The following is a 16,008-nucleotide window of genomic DNA, read 5'->3' on the forward strand; positions in this document are numbered from 1 at the left end:
AATACAAATATATGAGGTGACTTGGACACAAACCTTGGCCTTTTTCCCCCATGAAATTTGTAATGATTGACCTTACCTGAAAACTAACTATGTTCATAATGATCCATTTAGTGGGATTTAAATCCACAGTCAACTTAATAATGAAAACAAGTTTGGAGATTCCAAAGTTACCACAGAGGATATCCCTTATTGGTAAAATGATTTTAATCTGTTAATATTACCATGCTTGTTTCTTAATATATATCTGAATATTTTAAGTAACTGTGATGACTAAATAATAATAATAATAATAATAATAATAATAATAATAATCCAATAACATTAGGAGACCCAAAATAATGACACCAAGTTTTAATGAGCATATCTACATATTAATTTATGTTGTTATCCCTTTCTAACTTTTGTGTGTGTGTGTATGGGTGTGTCTTTTTGTGTGTGCATGTGTTGCCAAGCTCTGTATAACCAACACATATACTATAACTATAGCACAAGTACAAGCATTAATAAGCAGGTCAATTTCAAGGAGTCAGATTCTCCTATTAGGTCATTCTATTTAAGAAAATGTATATTGTACCTAAAATGTTACATCATTACTTATATGGCAGAAATGGCTTCCCATGCATCTGCGCTTTGATGAGGTTGTAAGCTTGACTTCTTTTAGTTAATTGAACATTCACTCACTCCTGTCAATGCCTGTAATGAGGGTCAGTGAATTAGATTAGCCAAGACAGGAAGTGCCAATATGGCCCTATAGATAGGCATGTGGAGGAATGGGCTAGTATCGGCTCTGTGCGGAGCCAATCGAAATGTAGGATCGTTAATCACTCACAGGAGGCCAAATCGGCATTTCCATTGTCCTGGTTCATTCACGGAGATATTGGCTAGGGCTACATGTAAAAAAAAAAAATAATAAAAAAACAGGGCAAAGAAAAGTGCCTGGAACTGCCGTACTGTGATAACGCTGCCTACATGCTGGTCAGCTCTTCTTAGTAAACTGCGTATCAGGCTTTGACACCGTTTCAATGAGGGCCGTGGCTTCATCGACCTTCAGGAGCTGTCCTTCCTCTGCCGAGGTTGTCTGTCTTCCACGTGTGACATTGTTTTCTCTGCAACCCGCTGGTTGACCACTGGGTTCCACACCACCGGGCATCGCAGTCCCATCAGCCATTGCTTCTTCTGGGAAGTCAACAACTTCACACCTGCGGAAGGTCATCACATGAAGAGATGACAGAATGTCAGAGGCACAATCCCTCATGCTTGTCTGGATGAGGCGCAATGGTAAAAAATGGTGTATGAATGCGTGATTGAATGGTGTGTGGGCCCTGCAATGTATTGGTGACCTGTCCAGGGGGTTTTTATTATTATTATTATTATTATTATTATTATTATTATTCATTTGCAATAGTTTAATAGTTTGCAATATAGCAAATGTATATAAGCAAGCGCATACTTCTGCTTGTAATATATTGATGTTTTTGTCTAAAACGCTCTCATTAAACTATGAACTTTCCATATTTTGGCCAGTTTCATAATTACAAACTTACAAAGTGCATTTCTCCTGAAGACCAAACCCAGACAGTCCAATATGCTTCCCACAATAAAACCCAGAAAATACCATTGTAGGATTTTTATGAATGAAATATGAAGTTCTGATCAAACACAGCCAACCCCTGCTGGAATGTAAGCGGGAATGTATCGGGACAGACTATGTGATCAGCTCTGAGCCTGGTTCTTGTTCTTTAATATTGGTAAAGTATTTCTGCCTGAACCCATTGTTTTGGACCCATAGGAGTTCTGCTTGAATGTTTGGAAGTTTGGATGCAAATTAAAACTTTCACTGATTAAGACCACATTCAAAAAGTTTAACAATACAGGGCTGGGGGGCCGGTGGGGTTAGGCTGTGGTCTGGAGTGAGGGTGGGTGTTCTGAAGTTTATCTGTTGAGCGTATTTCTTTCAGAAGTTTGGAAGTTATTTAACGCAAGATAAAAGAACATTGATTGGAAAGGAGGAGGAAAACAACTGCTTAAAAAAGCCAACGCGCTCTAAACCCCCCACCACCCCTCACCCCCCACCCCCACCTCTCCCGCTTAAGTACCCAAATCCTCCATTTGCTGGGATGGCCGCTGAGTTTTATTGGCCTGCTGAGTTTGCAAGTAAATAAGAGTGATAAATCAAGCCTTACACCTTCTGGCAACCGGGGCGATGCGGCACCGTCAGCCACGGAGCGTAGCGAGGAACGCAGGCGCACAGCGAGCGCTGTACCAAAAAAGAACAAATGCAAAATTCTGTAGTGTTAAGAAACAACTGGAGTTTCGCACTCTCTTCTCTTCCTCCTGTGCTCTTGCTCTCTTTACATTACATTACATTACATTATAGGCATTTAGCAGACGCTCTTATCCAGAGCGACGTACAACCAGTGCATAGGTTCATGATGTAGAGGTGCAAAAGAAACACTAGAGAAACACTCTCTTCTTTTCCTTCAGCCATTGTTGTCTCTTTCCCAATGTATCACATCACAATTACTGTCTGCATCTCTCCCTCTCTTTCTCTCTCAGGCAAAGGGGGAAGATTGTTTTGTGATCTCCTGAAAACATTGCAGCGCGAGGAAAGGCTTAAACCTGCGATTTGTCTGTTGAAAGTGTTTGGCTGATGGGTGTGGAGTATGTGTTGGGGAAAAGGCATAGTTTGCAGCGGTGGTACGGCATAGTTTCGCTGAACTTTCTGTATGGGAGGGAAAAACTTGCCACATGTATAACATGTTGGAATGAGCATCAGGGGTGTGGCCCACAGATGTGCACTTGGTATTTATGGGGTATGACTCTGTGTGCTTAAGGGTGGAGTTTGAGTAAAATAAATTTGAAACACATTATGAAAAAATCCGCATTATGAAAGATACAGTATGGCAACATGGTTTTTGTTGCAAATGAAATGATAGAGGCATGTTTGGGATAACTCCTGCATTTAAAAAAAAATATTTTATGTTCTCTCTCTCTCTCTCTTTCTCTCTCTCTCTCTCGGTTTCTCTTCCTCGCTCTCTCTCAAAGAATAACCTTTATAAGGAACACCAAAAAGAGGAGGTTTTCTTTGCACAGATAGCCGCATTTGCCTCTTGCATTGAGAGAGCACAGCCAAGTCTTGCCTTCAGGAAGCTGATGGTGTAAGCACAGTCCTTACTGCCTCTGATGTAAGCATGCCCATCTGTCCTACTTCTGATGTCAGTATGTCATCTGGACTCCATAGAATCTATTCCTCCATGCTTGCCACTATTGCTGCGGTTTTATGCCATGCTATAATGTCCCTTTATCACTGTGTTGTGTTCTTGTACTCATACCTCTACAAAAATTAAATAAACTGCACTGTATCACAGATACGTGGATCATGTGGAAATATATTTAATCACAGGGCATTTGGTATTTGTACTTGCTAAGTATTTTGGCAGTGACACAATTTTGATGACATTTACTGTCCTAAAATGGGGGGACTATGCAGAAAAAGGGCTGTAAATCCTACAGGGATCACCTGATGTCAATCTGAACACCTTCAAATTAAAGGTGACACTTCTTAACCTCATATTGATTGTTTCATTTCCGATCCAATGTCCCAGCGTATAGAACCAAATCAACAAAATGTGTCCGAATACAGACTGCACTGTCTCTGAAAGCTGAACTATTTTTTTAATATATATATATACTGGCCTATATGTGGTTTGGGTAATGGGAAACCAACAGGTAGAGACTTTGTTTGACTTACACCTGCATAACCGATGACAGGAAGGAGGAATCACTACATTTTTGCTGATGTGTACGCTTACTGCCTTTTTGGCCCATAATAATTTATAATTATTAAGACCTGCGTGTATTGTTTGTCTCATTCAATTTTATTTAAACCCTGTATACATAGCTTCTACAGGGGTGTGTTCCTGTAAGGAGACCTGCGCTCTTCACTGCCAAAACTGACAGGTTGAATAAATGATTCAAATATTTTATACCAGTTTTTTTATTGGGAATTCAAAATGAATTATTATTATTATTTCCAGGCCATAAATCTCCCTGTATTCTGTTTCTTCCACATCGTTTTCAGCCAGTCTGCATTTCAGGTTGTCATACCTTTTAATAAATGCAGTATGTGCAAAGTTCTATGTTCTATTTTTTTCTCTGGGAATTTATTTGGTTCCATGATGCCCTGGATCCCATTTTGAATATCATGATTTCTCTCTCTCTCTCTCTCTCTCTCTCTCTCTCTCTCTCTCTCTCTCTCTCTCTCTCTCTCTCTCTCTCTCTCTCTATCTATCTATCTACAGTCTCTGAATATAAATAGATCACCATGTGACAGCTTCTATTCAATGCTGTTCCATTTGCCATGGAACGATGGGAGAGCAGGTGATGCAGTGAAGCTCCACTCCATTAGTCAAGAGATGCAATGGGTCCGATATGAAATCTCAAACTCTTCCACTGCACTACTTCCACGTGGCTGAGTTCTGGATTTAATCAAGGTTTGTTGTTAAACTTTGAGAAATAAATGCAAGTGTTCTCTGCTCAAATTGCCAAGTTGCATTCATGAAGACAAAAAGCAGGTACTTGCATATAAACAATTGCATTTAGTGACATATTCTGATTGAATTCAGAAAGAGTCAGCAGAGCCTTTTGGAGAGACCGTGTGTGTATTTGTACACATTTGTATTTGTGCCAAGTGCCAAAGCTTCCTTCAGAAAAAAATTAGGTGCTCTATGTATCCATGCCTGCTTTCTTAAACATTTGGCTCTCTTTAAAAGTGGCCTTATTCTAACTCTATGCAAATAGGTTTTCTCATCTGTCATTACAGTTCCCTCTCACAGAAAATCTGCATGTCCTCATTCTCTTGCCAACCCAGAATGACAGTCCAAATGTCAACATTGAACTGGCCAAGTATATGTCAGGTGGCCATATTGGCTATAAACAGCCCCAAAGTATGTTATAGCTATGCATCATATTTACCAAAGCAAACGTATACAGTACAATGCTATTATAAAATCTGACATGAAAACTTATGACATATATAATTATATCATTATTATTATTAGTGGTAGTAGTAGTAGTAGTGCTAGTAGTAATAGTGGTAGAAGTAGAATTACTATTATTATTATTATTATTATTATTATTATTGTCACATAAATAAGATATAAATTATAATACATAAGACATCAGCATATCTTGGCTGATAAAGTGGATTAAGTAATTATTTTGATTTGTGTGATTAAATTACATTTATTCTATAATTTGCAGATTGAATTATCTCATAAATGGCAGAAGAGAATCTGCAAATGAACCTCAGCCCCCATGCATTGTAGGAGAAAGGCATCCCATTCAGAAATTGTGGGTTTGTTTTAATGCAAATAATGAACCACTGGCACTAATACATACTGTCATTTCCAAAAAAAAAAAAACGTGGCACATTTTTGAGATGTGGTTGCTCGCGTTTTTTGAGGCAATAGAAAGCCAGGTGTAAAATGTGCACCAGATGAAAGAAAATTATCCCAATCCAGCAGCTGCAGAAACATTTGTAATAATTCTCACAAGGCACAAGTCAATTTGTGGCTTTAAAAAGGCTCTCTCCATAAATATCCCCCCTGAGACCCAAATGACCTATGAGAATAATACATTAACTCACCCTTTATTTTTTATTGAAATGAAAATGACTTCCCTTTATATTTTATTGAAATATTACATGATACTTGTGCAGCCGGCAGTGTGAGGCATGTCCTGGTGCATGTGCGTCTGTGTGTGTGTGTGTGTGTGTGTGTCTGTGCACTGCGGTCTTACACTGAACTGCTTCCTGTTCTATTCTGTTCTGATGGTTGCTGTTTTGTCCTTTACATTTTAGTTTGGGCAACAGATGTCATTGATTTCCTGCTAAATTTGAGGGATTATGGTCAAGTCTAAGGAATTGGAAAACACGCTCTTGAGATTTCTAAATGAAAGAAAGTGATTAGAGGTTGAGTGAGCTGGGGGGAGATGGGGGTGTGTCTCTTAAACACATCCTCCTGAGGTACCCTGCCAGACAAAATCATTACTCAACATTCTAAGAACAATCCATGGAGTGGAGCCAGCAGCGTGGAAATATGAAGCGTTGGCCAGGGAATGAACCCAGTCAGGGGGTGGGTGTAGAGACACACTGTGCAAACATGTTCTGTCCATAACAATAAAACCGCTTTTTTAAACCAAATCAAGGAGGGGGTTGGTCAAGTGTTTCATTACCGTGAGGCTTTCTCCATCTCTCTCTTTCTCTGACTCTCTCTCTCTCTCTCTCTCTCTCTCTCTCGCACACACACACACACACACATATATGTATGTAAAAAAAAAAAAAACTTTAGGTAGAGATGGATATAAAAATCTTAGGTAGAGAAGGATTCAGTTAATATATGCACATTTATTGAATAACAAGCCAAAGTATAAACTTTTTTTCTTTACTTTCTACCTCCAATAAAACAAAGAGTTTTACTTAAAAAATAGTCTTAGACACGACTTTAACTCTAGTACTACACGCCCAGAAAATATTGGTTGGATTTGCTTAATAAAATAATGCCCGCAATGTAGTACATGTGACTTTAACCTTTATCATTTTTGTCATAGCTAACGTAATAATTGTGTGCACTGTCTAACAAATTATTTTTCAGGGTAGATATCCCCCAACCCCCCCACAAAGAAGTGTGGGCACCCCTGCCTTAGAGGGAAGGGTCACTGCAAACCAAAACAAAATTATTGTGAGTGATGACCTTTATCCTATGATCAAACATTCCTATCCTGATGGGAGTGGTCTCTTCCAGGATGATAATGCCCCCATCCACAGGGCACAAGGGGTCACTGAATGGTTTGATGAGTATGAAAAATATATGAATCATGTGCTATGGACTTCGCAGCCACCAGATCTCAACCCAATTGAATATCTTTCAGAAAAATGGTGTTCCCTCCCTCCTGTAGAGTTCCAGAGACTCGTATAAATTTATGCAAAGATGCACTGAAGCTGTCCTGGTGACTTGTGGTGACCCAACGCCTTACCACGACACTTTATGTTGGTTTCTCCATTCATTTGTCACCCATCTGAATATATAAAATTCAGTTTAATGCATAAATAGAGAAATATTGGGACCTTGGTACGTTTTTTGTTGTTTTGGCACTGTACTCCAGCACACTGGATTTTAAATAAAACTATCAATATCAGGTTTATGTGAATGCGGTCAGCTTTAATTTGAGGGTTTTTACAATCATATTGGGTGATATAGGACTTACAGCCCTTTTTAGGCATAGTCCTAATAATTCATAATTCAACTCAAAGTGTTTTTATGAGCCCAGCAGAGATCACATTTATTGGTGCTTTTACATTTTATCAGAGTAAAATGTACTTTGTAAACACTGAAAATTTTACTGTGCGATTTATTATGCAGCAACCATTGGTTTTAGAGTGGCCCAACATAACTACCTCATCTTATATGTACCAGTAGCAGAGTACCATTAACAGTAAAAACAGTAGTGTCCGTAAAGAGTAGCAGGTATAGCACTATTAATGAAAATGAGGAGCAAGCTCTCCATCTCGCAGAATACCTATTTATTTTAAGGAGCACCTCTATGGATGACAGTCTCAGCCTCATTCTGTCCTGTGAGGTTCCTGGAGGTTCGTTTATAGCACTTCCTCTGACTAAAGTGCCTGAACCTACATTACCGAACTTCACAGTGAATCTGAAAATAAACACTGCATCCTTTTCCTTAGACTTGTTGCGGGAATCGCTCCTGTTCCATTGTAATGTGCCTCTGAGCCATTTCCCACTCATTAGAGGGGTCTCCATTTACCATTTTCTTCCAGACTGTACAGATGTAAGAATGTTAACCTTCATTCCATATCCAATGATATTGCCATATGTTACACTGTTGTAGTTTGAATGATACATTTGAATGGATGTTCTACTCCAAATGTTTCAACACATGCCAATATATTGCCATTTTTGCTTCATAATGCTGGTATTATTTAATTACATAGAAAGCATAAGTGTGTAGAATATTTTTCCAGGTCCAGTATATGAGTCATAGACCTTGGGGCTTTTCCAGTGCAGGATTGGTGAAGTGTGAGACCATGGATACTCAAACGTGGCCCTCAAATCTAAATCCATCCCTGGTTTTCTTTACTCCCAATTCATTAATGGAACATTTAGTGCTACCGATTGGCCAGACAAGCAGTTCTCGGCCACTGTTTGCATAACAGGGTGCTAGGCACTCTCTCATCCATCGGTAGATTGTGAGCATAGATGGGATGAATGGCCACTTTTTGTCATCATATATTCTCAGGCATATGATTTTGTTGATATTATTCATATATCCCAACACGACCAAAGGTGCAGCAGATGGTACATTCTGAATAATGTTTACACATTATTCAATACGTTTCTCAGTACAAATTACAATATGTTGTGCATTTCAAGTAACAGTTTTTTCTTTCACAAAAAAAGACCTTCCTGTGTTTCCTGATATCATTGGTGTGTGTGTGTGTTTGTGTGCGTGTCTGTGTGTGTCCTGAAATGCTGAAAATATCACACTGGATTTCCATTGTCATAAAAAAAAATGACATGAATAAAATAAATATGTTGGATCTCCACATATGGGGAAAATATGTTTTTGCTTTGAAACGTAAATAACGCTCATCCTCATTCGTTTCGGTGTTCCTGTTTGTTAAACCCGCACTGTCCAATCTGACACCCTTTACCTCACAGACATATTAACATGGTAACCGAACAGAAGTTGCCAGGTTTTTTGCCTACATCTGGCAGGTAGCATCAGTGATTAATGATCAGAGTGGGGAGAAGAAGCCGATGGTGCCGTTAACGGTAAACAAGGTGTCTCTGGGGAAAAGGAGGGGGGGTGGGGGGGGGGGGGGGGTGGACTTTCAACCACGTATTAGTTTTTTCTGGAAGATCAAAGAATCACAACTGCAGCAAATTCTCAAATAAAGGCATTTAAAAGAAAGAAAAAACAGGAAAGGACTTTTAAACCCTAGAAGAATCCCATTAGCATTGCTTCCTGCCACTCTTGCCTCTTTTTCTTTTTTTTCTGGCCACTGTTTCATTCATTGTTGAGTCATTATGAGAAATAGAGCAGCACCAAGGAGACTTATTATTTTTTTAGTTTAATGTCAACTACTTCCTTTATTCGTGGCCACCTTGACATGACCAGGGGCTATTAGTTGCTTGGGTGTCCTCCCTCTCTGCCTCTCTGCCCCCAATTAAACCTGGGCTCTGTGAACCCCATAACAAACGCCAGGACTGGGAGTCGCACAACTAATCTGAGACTCTGCTGAGAGAGATTAAAAAAATGGGGTGACTTTTATGCTAGCTGAAACATTCGAAGAACAAAACGGTTCGCTTGTGAAAAGCAACCTTTTGTTAGAGCTCATCTGTTTAATGAAGCTGCTGTTCTTTCTAAGACTGTGTAAGAGCGAACGAAATGCAGGCTTGCCACTCAACTGACGATAAGTCTCCACTTGGCTGCTGGCTCACTGGAGATGGAGAGAGAGGGACAGGGAGATACTGTACACAGCAACATGTTCAGGGTTAAATCAACTTTTGCAGAGTACATACTGTATGGTCCTTATTGGACTCATATGTATTCTTTTAGAGTTCAAATTAGACTGAGAATTTTCCTGTGAGGGTGGTGGTAGGGATGTGGGGATTACCGATCTGCAGAGACTGGCAGAGGGTGTGATCTGAGCCTATGTAGTGACCTGGCCCATGGGTGATGATCCAGCAGGCGTTAGTAGGACCTGCCAGGTTCAACGATGAAGATGGAGGACAGCGGGATACAGTGAAGACAGCCGTGGGGCCCCAGCGCTTGAAAGATCGAGCGAGAAAGAGAGAGAGAGAGAAAACAGTGGAGAGCGGAGGGGTGCTGCTGGATTATGGGACTGAGGACGAGGGAGATGAGGTTGGAGATGGCGATAACGACATGGAAGTCACCGGCGGCATTGATGCATTGGGGGGCTCAGGAGGCAGGATCACAGGGGCAGATGAAAGGGTGCTGGAAAATAAAGGTGGGAAAATGGGGCGGGTGGGGACAGGGTGATGAAGAAGAGAGATGAATAGGTGGAGGTTGATATATGAGGATGGGACATTTGTCGGGGGCATGGAATGTGGGTTGGGGGTGGGGGTGGTAGCAGGTCACAGATGATGAAAGGAATGGAGAGAAGGATGCTGCAGGGAATTATGAAATGATGGTAAAAATGAAGAAGGAGCAGCAGGAGGTGGTTTGAAGACAATGAAAGAAGGGTGTTTGCCAGGGTCCAGAACCCTGAGACAGCAGGGGATAAAGACTATGAAGAAGGTGCTAATAAAGCATCTATGCAGCTCTTTAAAAACTCTTCAAATGGGTTCAACAGTAGCTTCATAATGGATGCTAATGCTAAAAGTAGAGTGTGCATTCATTGACTCATGGATAAGTGGTAACATTTCAAAAAGAAAAACACTGTTACAAATGTCGATGGACTCAAAGTAAATTTCACACGTCAGAAGTGGAAAGTCCATTGGTGAAGAAAATGTCCTGCTATGTGTTTCTTCCACCCAAGGACTCAGCCAGCTGATTTAACTAATTAGTTCTATCTCCTGGCTAAATAATTGTGCTAATTAGCAAATAAAGGTGATGAAATAAAACTAAATACTTTCTGAACCTGGATTTATCACCTCTGTCATATGTATAAGATGCCTTTTATTGAGCATGGATTATTCTTATTATAGCTTAATTATCACTTAAGTTTTTTTTTTGTAATTTTTATTAACAATCTAAATAAGGCAATACAGTTATGTTTGCCTGGATGTCTCTGTTCTGGAAGCCTTCCTACCCATCCACTCAAGCATGCATGGATAAGGCAGGGAGCTGCAGCAGCAAACCCCCTTACCTTCAGGGGGGTACTCACATAACAGATTCAGCGGCAATGAAGAAAGGCTTATAAACACACAAGGATGGAGCGGGGTGGAGGGGGTTGGGTATCATGCAGCCGTGCATGCAGGAGGAAGCAGCCGAATGAGTAGGGAGAGGCAGTTTAAAAAAGGCCCTTTTTAGTTCTTCATGGAACCCTCTATGTTAGGTGTGAGAAGTGTAAGAGCTCCCAGATTTAACCATTTTGCTCGACAAAGAACATTTGAACCTGATAGGGTTCCTCTGTGGAGACTGAGAGAACCCTTTCTTCTGAGAGTGTATACCCAATTGTGAGACGTTTGGAGTATTAAGTAATGTGCTGTGATATTGAGATGTTCCAATTGATTTTGAGAGTGATATGGTGGTAATTGGGTTAAGGCTGAGAGCAGTGTTGTACTGGAAAAAAGGTGGGTAAAATGTGGTCCTGGTTACTCAATGCTCTTAAATGGAAACCAGGAAAGTAAATACTCTGCCTCATTTTAAAAAGGTGGAGTTTTGGATTGTATAATGCAGAGCAATGTGAAGCAACACAACGTGGGTGGCAGTGTAGTATAATGGCTAAGGAGCTGGTCTTCGATTCCCACGTACGACACTGCCATTGTACCCTTGAGCAAGGTACTTAACCTGCATTGTTTCAGTATATCCAGCTGTATAAATGGAAGCGTACATTGCTTTGGGTAAGAGCGTCTGCTCAATGCCTGTAATGTAATGTAATGTAATGTAATGCTATCTGACTCATATCAGGCACAATAAAAAGGGTATAGGAAGGTTAGCATTTTTTCATAGAAACCATAGAGGAGCTCCACCAATCATGGAGTACACTGGTAAAAAAAGAGCTTAACAATCCTTACAATGACTGGAGAAGAGCTTCTGGCTGTACTTCCTCAGCCAGAAGGGACCAATCACCGTAGGCACTGCTGAAATGTTATGTGAGGAGATGTGTTTCTGTATGGAATGGTCTGGGGCATATATGGCACAGAATAGGAAGCAGGAAGTGATACCTCTGTAAGTTCTGGGAAGTAAACAATGTAGAATTGGCCAGGTAGAGCTCCGGAGACATTGTATTCAGGTAAATACAATGTATACAAAAATATACGCATTCTTCTTGGTAGCAATGAATAAAGTGTAGTCCATTCAACCCCCCCCCCACCCCCCCACCCCCCATTTCTTCCCTTCTTTCTTGTATTGTATTTGAATGAAATAGCCCATTGATTATGTCCATTCTCTTTTGAAAGGATATATTGAATCACTTTTGTGACAAGTACCTATCCTGACAATGCACACCAGTCATGCATTCTCTTTGCGAATGTATGGCAATTAAAGAATGGGAAGTGGAAGAAATACACTGCAGAATGTGCAGTTTTTGCTAAACGTGAATGTTATACTCTTAATCGTGTTGAAGTACTGACATTCCATATTATATTGAGGAGGAAACTAATGCCTATTGATTAACCTGTTATGTTCATGCGGGTAAGTGTCATGCATGACAGTACTTTAATACATACTATTATCTTCTTGTCTGATTATTCTGCGATGATACAGTACATCTGTGGTGAAGAAAAGAACAAATTATCTAAATTAAGATCCTCTCCTCTCTTATTTGACAGATCTTCCTGTTTTAAGCATTGTAGACCTTCCCCATACCTACAATTACACTGTAAACATGGCTTGGGGACATAATTTTTAAAAGTATTAAATGAACATATCATAAATATTACAATGTGCTAATATATACACTGATCAGCCAGAACATTAAAACAACCTGCATTTTTCTGATTTAATATTTTATTTTCTCTGTTCGTAATCAAACAATTCACACATGGTCAAAGTGCAGACTTAGAGCTTGTATTAAAGGGTATTCTTATACATTTTGGTTTCACCATGTTGTAATTACAGCACTGTTTATATATAGTTCCCCATTTCAGTGTTTTAGACAAATTAACATAATGTCAAATAAAAGAGTCGTGTTTTGTATGTGGTTGCATATCCTTTGCATTCCAGACGTTTGATGTCTGTGCCCTATCAACATCATCAGAGTCTGGATATTTAATTGTCAGGTTGTCCTACAAGCGATACAAAAGCTCTTTGCATTTGAATAGATCTCTATGTGATTTGGGGGTGGGACTAGATTCAGCTGTAAATTTTGCTGATAAAAGTATGGAACACATTTGTTGACTAAATGGCTTTATAAGTCATCAAGGGTCCGAGGTATCAAATGAGCCTCAAACCACCGTGCTGCTGCCAGATATGCAGTAGATACTACAAGCATTGTTTCTCCTGATTCATTTTCCTGTTGAACTCAATGGAAAACATATTCAGGAGAAACAATGAAGAATGAATGTACAGGTGGCCTAATACTTTTTGAACTGTATTGTATATACAGTATACACACTTTGTGAGTCATGATGCTGCTAGCTTTCAAATTGTAATTGCAGTTTATTTTTGGGCCATTAGCAGCCATCTGAATACAATTATTACCACATCATAAATTAACACTGAGATGTGTGCGTTTAACTGTCAGAGCACAGTAGATAAAAGTCTGCCTACAGATGGCAGTTCCTTGCTTGAGAAAGAGAGAGTGAAAGAAAGAAAGAGATATGAGTGTCTTTGACTTCTGACTTGACGTTTCTGTATTGATCACAAAAAACCTCCATTACATGAAACTAACTTCTGTTATACCATTCTTACTCCCCTCTCAAATCCCAAATGTAAATACAAAAAAGACAAAACACAATTACGAATGTAGACAAATGTACTAGAAAACACAGGACTTACCCAAGCAAGCCTCCATCACTTAATTTGCCACACAAACAATAAATGTGATCCCTATTGGACTCATACTCAGAGTTGAAATAGCACTGGACATTTTGATAGTTAAAAATAAATTCTGAGCCAATAGTCTGGGGCATATGATATATTTGTTACTATATGGTCTTTCCGTAACCATCAATTTGTTACTGGTTGAACTGATGTAATCATCTGTCATCAGCATATTATCTGTGTCCGTGAAGGAATGCCTGTGCCTTCCCCTCCCCAGTTTCAGTTCAGCATTGTCTCTTTGGGACTCATAATCAGAGTTGAATTAGCACTGGACATTTTGATAGTTACAAAATGAATTCTGGGCCATATGAAACATTTGACTTTCATTTGATTTTTTTTTTTCTATTATTCTATATTTAAAAAGTGCAATGTTTTTACATTTGAGCCAATAAATTGAAAACAAAATAGTTTGATTTTTTTATTTTTTTTATTACGCAGTTACTTGCATAATAAAACATGCATTCTGTTTAGGAAATAGCAAGTAACAAATAACTAGCAGTAGTTACAATAAGCATGTTCACAAAAAGTGAGTCTTAGAAAAAGCATCAAGCATCCAACAATCCAGACCACTAAGAAATACAGGTACAAACTATTGTTATTTTTCTAATAAATTTGGTGCTCAGTGTGCAGTTTTATTTGTCTAATTCCCACGCAAATTTGAAATATCCAATTAACTGTTTGCAGCCATGTTCATGTGCGAGCCAACAGTCAATTCCCCACAGTGAAAATATCCAGGGTTCTCCTTCAAAACACGTGGTGTTACCAGCCTGCTTCTTTTCACTCCAAGGCCTACAGCACTCAACACCTCCTTCGTATAGGCTTGAGCTGGATTAAGCCATCGCATGTGTGGCTTTGGCATGCAGTCCATAGTCGCCCGAACAACCAACGGGGTCGCTAGAGAGCAATGGAATGCAGACACAGTGGTTTCACACTTGATCCTGGGAACAAATTGGCCCTACGGACCAATTGGTCCACCTCACTCTTTAATTTGATCAGTTAAAAAATATTTCTCTCTCTTTATTTATTTGTTTTCAATAAAACACTATATGAATATGGGGCTATTATTCTTAATGGCGTGCATCGCTGTTTCTGACATAATGTGGCTAAAGAGGGTAAATAAACCCTCAAAACAGGAAAAGTGTAATTAAGACAAACAAAAACCCAGTATACACAGGGGTCCTCAAGACCGGGTTTGAAACCACTGCTTTAACCTTTATGCTAAATGGGTCTGCTTTAAAGATATCATCCTTTTGTTCTGTCACCACAGGTTCAGTGTTGTTTCCGTTCCTTCCTACAACCCAGTATTATATTTCCGCTTAAGCTTCAGGTTTGAACATTTCTTTTAGCAGTTTATTGTCTTTGATTGCATCATCTAGTTTTTGATGAATGTTTCATGAGAGTCAGTTTAAGGTCTTTGCTGCCTTTTCCGTTACTGTCAATTTGTTACTGGTTGAACTGATGTCATTCCCCGCGAGGTCAAGGGCTGATGGGTTGATGCCGGGACACCAACAGTCAGGATATCGTCTGCGTCCGTGAAGGAATGCCTGCACCTTTCCCTCCCCAGATTCAGTTCAGCATTGTCTCTTTGGGTTGTCGGCATGTCATCTATGTTCATATCTGCATCAATGTTGTCGCAGTAAATTACAGTATCTGTCACTGAAAGATTACAAGCCTGCTCATTCTTTTTAAAAGGGGATGATTGAAAGATTCTAGGGCAGGTTCTGTACTGTTAAAAAAAAAAAAAAGTGAAATCCGATAGACTCTCAAGTAACTCAGGAGCTCTTCAGCTGTCCCACAGGTTCAAATCCAGACATCATCTAAGCCTTGGGGGCTGCCATCTTGCCAAATTAATCTTCAGGTTACTGGGTATCTGGGAACACGCCCACCCCCCCACCCCCAAGTGCATACAGCTGCACCTCAGCTCATTTACATACATGTCATTCTTCAAACTAGATTAGAATTAATTCGTTTTTTGGCCTTTCTATGAGAAATTATGCATTACTTTGCATTGCTATTTCATTTCTATGCTGAAAAAGTTCAACTTCCAGTTCAAGACTGTTCAATGGAATAATATAGCAACTCTATATGACTCTCTTCATGACATTGAATGTTGGATGGTTCTACATTTTTCATAAATACAGGGTGAAATTTACAAATTTGGAAAATGTTGCCAAAGTGAGAGTCCCTTTTGTAAATTAATGTATCTGAAAACTCAAAGGGCCAGATGTACATACATACAACTGTTAAAACATGTAC

The sequence above is a fragment of the Anguilla rostrata genome, chromosome 7 (genome assembly GCF_018555375.3).
Source record: "Anguilla rostrata isolate EN2019 chromosome 7, ASM1855537v3, whole genome shotgun sequence".
NCBI classification, from domain to species: domain Eukaryota; kingdom Metazoa; phylum Chordata; class Actinopteri; order Anguilliformes; family Anguillidae; genus Anguilla; species Anguilla rostrata.